The sequence below is a fragment of the Syngnathus leptorhynchus genome, unplaced genomic scaffold (genome assembly GCF_054491065.1).
Source record: "Syngnathus leptorhynchus isolate UIUO unplaced genomic scaffold, UIUO_Slep HiC_scaffold_62, whole genome shotgun sequence".
Taxonomy (NCBI): Eukaryota; Metazoa; Chordata; class Actinopteri; order Syngnathiformes; family Syngnathidae; genus Syngnathus; species Syngnathus leptorhynchus.
Genome location: NW_028232029.1, coordinates 410,001 through 420,975, shown reverse-complemented (window position 1 = coordinate 420,975; position 10,975 = coordinate 410,001).

The following is a 10,975-nucleotide window of genomic DNA, read 5'->3' as shown; positions in this document are numbered from 1 at the left end:
AACCGGGCTGGATAAAAAAAGAACCGGGCTGGATCAAAAAAAGAACCGGGCGACCCGTTAAAATTGCTTAGCCGAGGTCCTGGAAGCCTAACACGGCGTGATCTTGTGCAAAAAGCCGCTCCCGAGCTCCAGCTGGAAGTGTAAAAAGAACCGGGCTGGATAAAAAAAGAACCGGGCTGGATCAAAAAAGAACCGGGCGACCCGTTAAAATTGCTTAGCCGAGGTCCTGGAAGCCTAACCCGGCGTGATCTTGTGCAAAAAGCCGCTCCCGAGCTCCAGCTGGAAGTGTAAAAAGAACCGGGCTGGATAAAAAAAGAACCGGGCTGGATCAAAAAAGAACCGGGCGACCCGTTAAAAATTGCTTCGCCGAGGTCCTGGAAGCCTAACACGGCGTGATCTTGTGCAAAAAGCCGCTCCCGAGCTCCAGCTGGAAGTGTAAAAAGAACCGGGCTGGATAAAAAAAAGAACCGGGCTGGATCAAAAAAGAACCGGGCGACCCGTTAAAATTGCTTAGCCGAGGTCCTGGAAGCCTAACACGGCGTGATCTTGTGCAAAAAGCCGCTCCCGAGCTCCAGCTGGAAGTGTAAAAAGAACCGGGCTGGATAAAAAAAGAACCGGGCTGGATCAAAAAAGAACCGGGCGACCCGTTAAAATTGCTTAGCCGAGGTCCTGGAAGCCTAACACGGCGTGATCTTGTGCAAAAAGCCGCTCCCGAGCTCCAGCTGGAAGTGTAAAAAGAACCAGGCTGGATAAAAAAAAGAACCGGGCTGGATCAAAAAAGAACCGGGCGACCCGTTAAAATTGCTTAGCCGAGGTCCTGGAAGCCTAACACGGCGTGATCTTGTGCAAAAAGCCGCTCCCGAGCTCCAGCTGGAAGTGTAAAAAGAACCGGGCTGGATAAAAAAAAGAACCGGGCTGGATCAAAAAAGAACCGGGCGACCCGTTAAAATTGCTTAGCCGAGGTCCTGGAAGCCTAACACGGCGTGATCTTGTGCAAAAAGCCGCTCCCGAGCTCCAGCTGGAAGTGTAAAAAGAACCAGGCTGGATAAAAAAAAGAACCGGGCTGGATCAAAAAAGAACCGGGCGACCCGTTAAAATTGCTTAGCCGAGGTCCTGGAAGCCTAACACGGCGTGTTCTTGTGCAAAAAGCCGCTCCCGAGCTCCAGCTGGAAGTGTAAAAAGAACCAGGCTGGATAAAAAAAAGAACCGGGCTGGATCAAAAAAGAACCGGGCGACCCGTTAAAATTGCTTAGCCGAGGTCCTGGAAGCCTAACACGGCGTGATCTTGTGCAAAAAGCCGCTCCCGAGCTCCAGCTGGAAGTGTAAAAAGAACCGGGCTGGATAAAAAAAGAACCGGGCTGGATAAAAAAAAGAACCGGGCGACCCGTTAAAATTGCTTAGCCGAGGTCCTGGAAGCCTAACACGGCGTGTTCTTGTGCAAAAAGCCGCTCCCGAGCTCCAGCTGGAAGTGTAAAAAGAACCGGGCTGGATAAAAAAAGAACCGGGCTGGATAAAAAAAAAGAACCGGGCGACCCGTTAAAATTGCTTAGCCGAGGTCCTGGAAGCCTAACACGGCGTGTTCTTGTGCAAAAAGCCGCTCCCGAGCTCCAGCTGGAAGTGTAAAAAGAACCGGGCTGGATAAAAAAAAGAACCGGGCTGGATCAAAAAAGAACCGGGCGACCCGTTAAAATTGCTTAGCCGAGGTCCTGGAAGCCTAACCCGGCGTGATCTTGCCCGAAATTCGGCCTCTATACTTCCATTTTAGGTACCAGGCGCTCATAGTGTGTTGGTCCCACTAGTCAGTGTACTGGTCCCACTCGCTAGTGTACTGGTCCCCCTAGTCAGTGTACTCATCCAGTTACCCCCCGTTTTCCAAAACACCATCGGCACGTATAAGGGGGGGACTCCTGAGAGAGATGAGGTATATGGCAGCGCAACACCAATCCGCTCCGCGCTGGTTCCCATGTCGGCTACGGATGAATAAAACCAGCCTGTCCCCCCTGGAGCTCACGAGACACGGAATTTTTTCTAAGTGCCAACGGCTCTTCCGAGCAAACGTGTCCGCTCCGGCTGGTTCCCCCGTCGGCCTCGAATGACGAAAAATGCCGGTCTCCGCCCGGAGCTCATGACAAACGAAAAATTTTCTAAGTGCCAACGGCACTAGCGAGCGAATGTGTCCGCTCGGCGCTGGTTCCCGGGTCGAACCCGGAAGACGAAAAACGCCGGTCTCCGCCCGGAGCTCATGACAAACGAAAAATTTTCTAAGTGCCAACGGCACTAGCGAGCGAATGTGTCCGCTCGGCGCTGGTTCCCGGGTCGAACCCGGAAGACGAAAAATGCCGGTCTCCGCCCGGAGCTCATGACAAACGAAAAATTTTCTAAGTGCCAACGGCACTAGCGAGCGAATGTGTCCGCTCGGCGCTGGTTCCCGGGTCGAACCCGGAAGACGAAAAACGCCGGTCTCCGCCCGGAGCTCATGACAAACGAAAAATTTTCTAAGTGCCAACGGCACTAGCGAGCGAATGTGTCCGCTCGGCGCTGGTTCCCGGGTCGAACCCGGAAGACGAAAAACGCCGGTCTCCGCCCGGAGCTCATGACAAACGAAAAATTTTCTAAGTGCCAACGGCACTAGCGAGCGAATGTGTCCGCTCGGCGCTGGTTCCCGGGTCGAACCCGGAAGACGAAAAACGCCGGTCTCCGCCCGGAGCTCATGACAAACGAAAAATTTTCTAAGTGCCAACGGCACTAGCGAGCGAATGTGTCCGCTCGGCGCTGGTTCCCGGGTCGAACCCGGAAGACGAAAAACGCCGCTCTCCGCCCGGAGCTCATGACAAACGAAAAATTTTCTAAGTGCCAACGGCACTAGCGAGCGAATGTGTCCGCTCGGCGCTGGTTCCCGGGTCGAACCCGGAAGACGAAAAACGCCGGTCTCCGCCCGGAGCTCATGACAAACGAAAAATTTTCTAAGTGCCAACGGCACTAGCGAGCGAATGTGTCCGCTCGGCGCTGGTTCCCGGGTCGGACCCGGAAGACGAAAAACGCCGGTCTCCGCCCGGAGCTCATGACAAACGAAAAATTTTCTAAGTGCCAACGGCACTAGCGAGCGAATGTGTCCGCTCGGCGCTGGTTCCCGGGTCGAACCCGGAAGACGAAAAACGCCGGTCTCCGCCCGGAGCTCATGACAAACGAAAAATTTTCTAAGTGCCAACGGCACTAGCGAGCGAATGTGTCCGCTCGGCGCTGGTTCCCGGGTCGGACCCGGAAGACGAAAAACGCCGGTCTCCGCCCGGAGCTCATGACAAACGAAAAATTTTCTAAGTGCCAACGGCACTAGCGAGCGAATGTGTCCGCTCGGCGCTGGTTCCCGGGTCGAACCCGGAAGACGAAAAACGCCGGTCTCCGCCCGGAGCTCATGACAAACGAAAAATTTTCTAAGTGCCAACGGCACTAGCGAGCGAATGTGTCCGCTCGGCGCTGGTTCCCGGGTCGGACCCGGAAGACGAAAAACGCCGGTCTCCGCCCGGAGCTCATGACAAACGAAAAATTTTCTAAGTGCCAACGGCACTAGCGAGCGAATGTGTCCGCTCGGCGCTGGTTCCCGGGTCGAACCCGGAAGACGAAAAACGCCGGTCTCCGCCCGGAGCTCATGACAAACGAAAAATTTTCTAAGTGCCAACGGCACTAGCGAGCGAATGTGTCCGCTCGGCGCTGGTTCCCGGGTCGGACCCGGAAGACGAAAAACGCCGGTCCTCGCCTGGAGGTCCCAGCAAAATCGGCGAAAAAACGACTAAGTGTCAACTTTCGAAAAAACGGCTAAGTGTCGACTTTCGAAAAAACGGCTAAGTGTCAACTTTCGAAAAAACGGCTAAGTGTCAACTTTCGAAAAAACGACTAAGTGCCCACGGCTCTGCGGGGCTTGTGAGTCCGCCCCGCGCCGGTTCGGCGGTCGGCCTCAAAAAGCAAAAAATCAGCCTCTCTCCCTGGAGCTCACCAAAAATTTGTCGAAATTTTTCTAAGTTCTCCTCGAGGTACCAGGGGGTGAGGTACCCGGGCTAAGGTGCAGTACCTTTTTTGGTCTTCAGGTGCGCCAGAGTACAATGAAATGGTCCCAGTAGTCAGTGTACTCATCGACTTTCCCCCCGTTTTCCAAAGCACCTCGTTTACGAGTATGGAGGAGATGGTGCTGGTCTCCCCACGGCGTCGGACACGCCGTCCTCGACAGCACAAGGTCGGATAGAAGACCTGGAAAGCGCCGTGGCACGCGCTGGAGGTGGGCACTTTGGCGAAAAAACGACTAAGTGTCAACTTTCGAAAAAACGACTAAGTGTCAACTTTCGAAAAAACGGCTAAGTGTCAACTTTCGAAAAAACGACTAAGTGTCACCTCTCTGAAAAAATGGCAAAGTGTCGCCTCTCTGAAAATTTTCTAAGTGCCCACGGCTCTGCGGGCTCGTGCATCCGAGCCGCGCCGGTTCTGCAACCGGCCTAGAATGACGAAAAATAACGGTCTCCTCCTGGAGCTCACAGCCAATTGTGGCGAAAAAGTGGCAAAGTGCCCACGGCTCTGCGGGCTCGTGCATCCGACCCGCGCCGGTTCTGCAGCCGGCCTAGAATGACGAAAAATAACGGTCTCCTCCTGGAGCTCACAGCCAACTTGGCAAAAAGTTTCTAAGTGCCCACGGCCCTGCCGAGCTTTGGCGTCCGCCCAGCGCCGGTTCCGCAGTCGGCCTCCAATGACGAAAAATAACGGTCTCCTCCTGGAGCTCACAGCCAACTTGGCAAAAAGTTTCTAAGTGCCCACGGCCCTGCCGAGCTTTGGCGTCCGCCCAGCGCCGGTTCCGCAGTCGGCCTCGAATGACGAAAAATAACGGTCTCCTCCTGGAGCTCACAGCCAACTTGGCAAAAAGTTTCTAAGTGCCCACGGCCCTGCCGAGCTTTGGCGTCCGCCCAGCGCCGGTTCCGCAGTCGGCCTAGAATGACGAAAAATAACGGTCTCCTCCTGGAGCTCACAGCCAACTTGGCAAAAAGTTTCTAAGTGCCCACGGCCCTGCCGAGCTTTGGCGTCCGCCCAGCGCCGGTTCCGCAGTCGGCCTAGAATGACGAAAAATAACGGTCTCCTCCTGGAGCTCACAGCCAACTTGGCAAAAAGTTTCTAAGTGCCCACGGCCCTGCCGAGCTTTGGCGTCCGCCCAGCGCCGGTTCCGCAGTCGGCCTCGAATGACGAAAAATAACGGTCTCCTCCTGGAGCTCACAGCCAACTTGGCAAAAAGTTTCTAAGTGCCCACGGCCCTGCCGAGCTTTGGCGTCCGCCCAGCGCCGGTTCCGCAGTCGGCCTCGAATGACGAAAAATAACGGTCTCCTCCTGGAGCTCACAGCCAACTTGGCAAAAAGTTTCTAAGTGCCCACGGCCCTGCCGAGCTTTGGCGTCCGCCCAGCGCCGGTTCCGCAGTCGGCCTCGAATGACGAAAAATAACGGTCTCCTCCTGGAGCTCACAGCCAACTTGGCAAAAAGTTTCTAAGTGCCCACGGCCCTGCCGAGCTTTGGCGTCCGCCCAGCGCCGGTTCCGCAGTCGGCCTCGAATGACGAAAAATAACGGTCTCCTCCTGCAGCTCACAGCCAACTTGGCAAAAAGTTTCTAAGTGTCACATCTCTGAAAAAACGGCTAAGTGTCGACTTTCGAAAAAACGGCAAAGTGTCACATCTCTGAAAAAACGGCTAAGTGTCGACTTTCGAAAAAACGGCTAAGTGTCAACTTTCGAAAAAACGGCTAAGTGTCGCCTCTCTGAAAAAACGGCAAAGTGTCAACTTTCGAAAAAACGACAGAGTGTCGCCTCTCTGAAAAAACGACTAAGTGTCGACTCTGAGAAAATGGCAAAGTGCCCACGGCTCTGCGGGCTCGTGCATCCGACCCGCGCCGGTTCCCCAGCCGGCCTGAAATAAGGCAAAACCAGCCTCTCCGCCTGGAGCTCAGAGCCAACTTGGCGAATATTTTCTAAGTGCCCACGGCTCTGCGTGGCTACGGCGTCTGCCCAGCGCCGGTTCCTGGGTCGAACCCCGAGGACGAGGAATGCCGGTCTCCGCCTGGAGGTCCCAGCTTAATCGGCGAAAATTTTCTAAGTGCCCACGGCTCTGCCGGGCTCGTGCATCCGACCCGCGCCGGTTCCCCAGCCGGCCTGAAATAAGGCAAAACCAGGCTCTCCCCCTGGAGCTCAGAGCCAATTGTGGCGAAAAAACGACTAAGTGTCAACTTTCGAAAAAACGACTAAGTGTCAACTTTCCAAAAAAACGGCTAAGTGTCGACTTTCGAAAAAACGGCTAAGTGTCAACTTTCGAAAAAACGACTAAGTGTCGCCTCTGAAAAAACGACTAAGTGTCGCCTCTCTGAAAAAACGACTAAGTGCCCACGGCTCTGGGGGGCTTGTGAGTCCGCCCCGCGCCGGTTCGGCGGTCGGCCTCAAAAAGCGAAAAATCAGCCTCTCTCCCTGGAGCTCACCAAAAATTTGTCGAAATTTTTCTAAGTTCTCCTCGAGGTACCAGGGGGTGAGGTACCCGGGCTAAGGTGCAGTACCTTTTTTGGTCTTCAGGTGCGCCAGAGTACAATGAAATGGTCCCAGTAGTCAGTGTACTCATCGACTTTCCCCCCGTTTTCCAAAGCACCCCGTTTACGAGTATGGAGGAGATGGTGCTGGTCTCCCCACGGCGTCGGACACGCCGTCCTCGACAGCACAAGGTCGGATAGAAGACCTGAAAAGCGCCGTGGCACGCGCTGGAGGTGTCACTGTGGCGAAAAAGTGACTAAGTGTCAACTTTCGAAAAAACGGCTAAGTGTCAACTTTCGAAAAAACGGCTAAGTGTCAACTTTCGAAAAAACGGCTAAGTGTCAACTTTCGAAAAAACGACTAAGTGTCGCCTCTCTGAAAAAACGGCAAAGTGTCAACTTTCGAAAAAACGACTAAGTGTCAACTTTCGAAAAAACGACTAAGTGTCACCTCTCTGAAAAAATGGCAAAGTGTCAACTGCGAATGTGGTGGTGCATGGAAGGAAGTGGAGGACGGCCGCCTCCTTAAACACAGGCCGAAGAGGAGCGTCAGGGCCGGCTCCTTAAACACGGACCGAGTGTCGCCCTTAACACAGACCAAGCGGAGGACGGCCGCCTCCCTAAATACAGGCCGAACCGGAGCGCGAGGGCCGCTCCTTAAACACGGACCGAGTGTCGCCCTTAACACAGACCAAGGGGAGGACGGCCGCCTCCTTAAACACAGGCCGGAGAGGAGCGTCAGGGCCAGGCTCCTTAAACATGGACCGAGTGTCGCCCTTAACACAGACCAAGGGGAGGACGGCCGCCTCCTTAAACACAGGCCGGAGAGGAGCGTCAGGGCCAGGCTCCTCAAACATGGACCGAGTGTCGCCCTTAACACAGACCAAGGGGAGGACGGCCGCCTCCTTAAACACAGGCCGGAGAGGAGCGTCAGGGCCAGGCTCCTCAAACATGGACAGAGTGTCGCCCTTAACACAGACCAAGGGGAGGACGGCCGCCTCCTTAAACACAGGCCGGAGAGGAGCGTCAGGGCCAGGCTCCTCAAACATGGACCGAGTGTCGCCCTTAACACAGACCAAGGGGAGGACGGCCGCCTCCTTAAACACAGGCCGGAGAGGAGCGTCAGGGCCAGGCTCCTCGAACATGGACAGAGTGTCGCCCTTAACACAGACCAAGGGGAGGACGGCCGCCTCCTTAAACACAGGCCGGAGAGGAGCGTCAGGGCCAGGCTCCTCAAACATGGACCGAGTGTCGCCCTTAACACAGACCAAGGGGAGGACGGCCGCCTCCTTAAACACAGGCCGGAGAGGAGCGTCAGGGCCAGGCTCCTCAAACATGGACCGAGTGTCGCCCTTAACACAGACCAAGCGGAGGACGTCCGCCTCCCTAAATACAGGCCGAACCGGAGCGCGAGTGTCGCTCCTTAAACACGGACCGAGTGGAGGACGGCCGCCTCCTTAAACACAGGCCGAACAAAATGACACAAAGTGTCAACTGCGAATGTTGTCCATCCAAGGAAGGAGCGTGATGCCCGGCCGGCTCCTTAAACACAGGCCGAGAGTCGCCCCGGACGGTCCGCCTCGCGGCGCCCGTCTGCTCGGATAAAATGACACAAAGTGTCAACTACGAATGTTGTCCATCCAAGGAGGGAGCGTGATGCCCGGCCGGCTCCGAAAACACAGGCCGAGAGTCGCCCCGGACGGTCCGCCTCGCGGCGCCCGTCTGCTCGGATAAAATGACACAAAGTGTCAACTGCGAATGTTGTCCATCCAAGGAAGGAGCGTGATGCCCGGCCGGCTCCTTAAACACAGGCCGAGAGTCGCCCCGGACGGTCCGCCTCGCGGCGCCCGCCCGCTCGGATAAAATGACACAAAGTGTCAACTACGAATGTTGTCCATCCAAGGAAGGAGCGTGATGCCCGGCCGGCTCCTTAAACACAGGCCGAGAGTCGCCCCGGACGGTCGCCTCGCGGCGCCCGTCTGCTCGGATAAAATGACACAAAGTGTCAACTACGAATGTTGTCCATCCAAGGAGGGAGCGTGATGCCCGGCCGGCTCCGAAAACACAGGCCGAGAGTCGCCCCGGACGGTCCGCCTCGCGGCGCCCGTCTGCTCGGATAAAATGACACAAAGTGTCAACTGCGAATGTTGTCCATCCAAGGAAGGAGCGTGATGCCCGGCCGGCTCCTTAAACACAGGCCGAGAGTCGCCCCGGACGGTCCGCCTCGCGGCGCCCGCCCGCTCGGATAAAATGACACAAAGTGTCAACTACGAATGTTGTCCATCCAAGGAGGGAGCGTGAGGCCCGGCCGGCTCCGAAAACACAGGCCGAGAGTCGCCCCGGACGGTCCGCCTCTCGAGGCGCCCGCCCGCTCGGATAAAATGACACAAAGTGTCAACTACGAATGTTGTCCATCCAAGGAGGGAGCGTGATGCCCGGCCGGCTCCGAAAACACAGGCCGAGAGTCGCCCCGGACGGTCCGCCTCTCGAGGCGCCCGCCCGCTCGGATAAAATGACACAAAGTGTCAACTACGAATGTTGTCCATCCAAGGAGGGAGCGTGATGCCCGGCCGGCTCCGAAAACACAGGCCGAGAGTCGCCCCGGACGGTCCGCCTCGCGGCGCCCGCCCGCTCGGATAAAATGACACAAAGTGTCAACTACGAATGTTGTCCATCCAAGGAAGGAGCGTGATGCCCGGCCGGCTCCTTAAACACAGGCCGAGAGTCGCCCCGGACGGTCGCCTCGCGGCGCCCGTCTGCTCGGATAAAATGACACAAAGTGTCAACTACGAATGTTGTCCATCCAAGGAGGGAGCGTGATGCCCGGCCGGCTCCGAAAACACAGGCCGAGAGTCGCCCCGGACGGTCCGCCTCGCGGCGCCCGTCTGCTCGGATAAAATGACACAAAGTGTCAACTGCGAATGTTGTCCATCCAAGGAAGGAGCGTGATGCCCGGCCGGCTCCTTAAACACAGGCCGAGAGTCGCCCCGGACGGTCCGCCTCTCGAGGCGCCCGCCCGCTCGGATAAAATGACACAAAGTGTCAACTACGAATGTTGTCCATCCAAGGAGGGAGCGTGATGCCCGGCCGGCTCCGAAAACACAGGCCGAGATTCGACCCCGGACGGGCCGTCTTCTCCCGGCGCCCGCCCGCGTACGCCCCCCATCCCCGGTCGCCCGTCTGCTCCCGGCGGGCCTCCGAGTACCCCCTCACCCAACTGACCGACTGGCACTCATGACCCGCCTTGGTAGGGCCTCCATCGGCCTCGGCTCGTCCGACGTCGGGTGGACGGTTCCTACCCACTGCGGGTCGCACTCTAGCGCCCCGGCCGCCGCGTGAGCGTGCGCTCCCCGCGCCGCCCCGCAGGCCCCGGCGCGACCGTACTGCGGCGAGACCGAGACGACCCGGTTTGGCATCCATCCCACCTAGCCACGATCCACGGAGGCCGAGCGAGCGGCTGAGTGTCGGGCGCCGCGCGTGCGAGCGTCCGCCGGCCGCGCCGGTCCTTCCGCGAATGTCGTTTCTCAAACCCTCCGGCTTGATAGCGGCGGCACCACGGGAAGCCGTCCACACACACCGTCCGACCTCTATCCGAAAAGCCTTCCCGACCAACCGCGGTCGCGGGGGCGTCTGTCGCTCCGCATCGGGGGGGCGTATGGCTTCCGCGCTACGCGCTGCGGGCTCGGGGGGGCCGCAACGGCTGAGTCTGACTCGGCCGGGGCGCAGCTTCCCTCCCGGCAGTCAGCAATAGTGCCGATCGCGCCTGCCACCAGCCCCCTCCCCGACGGGTTCGTCGGCGCCGGCTGGCCGCCGTCCGCCTTCGTTCCCCGAGGGTTCCCAACCAGCGCCGATCCAACTCCGCATCCTGGCCGCACGCAGTGCGTGCCTCGCGCGGGTAAGTCGCCGGCGCAGCGCCGCAGCTCCCGACCCCCGCGTACGGGAATAGTTGAGGGCCTCAGCGGGCCGCACCGACCGAGTCCGACTCGGGCCGGGGCGCAGATTCCCGCTTGGGTGACCGAACGTTCTCTGCTCGGGCCGGAGGGCCGACGCCCGTCCCCCCCCGTCGTCCCCCACGGACCGCCTCCGAGGCCACTTCGCACGGCTCATCCTCGGCTCCCTACCAATGCTTAATCGATGGGGCCGCCCGGCCGGATTCGCGCCCCCCTGTCCACCGCGAGTCTCCCCAGACTAACCCGAGTTACCGCCCAGCTCGCCTAACCTTGCACTCGCTCTGCCAAACGGTCGTGTAGTCGGCGGGCCGTCCTACGGGTCGCCCTCCCTCCCCAAACGCGCGGCGGGATAGCGGCAAGGCGGCGGCGGCGGCCAGCGGCGTCGGGGCGCTCGCACCGGAGAAGAGGCGTCTTACGAGGCCGGGCGCAGCTCCCTCTCGTTTACTTGCTGAGTAGCGGCGCTCGAAGGTTCCGCGGCGAGCGCGGC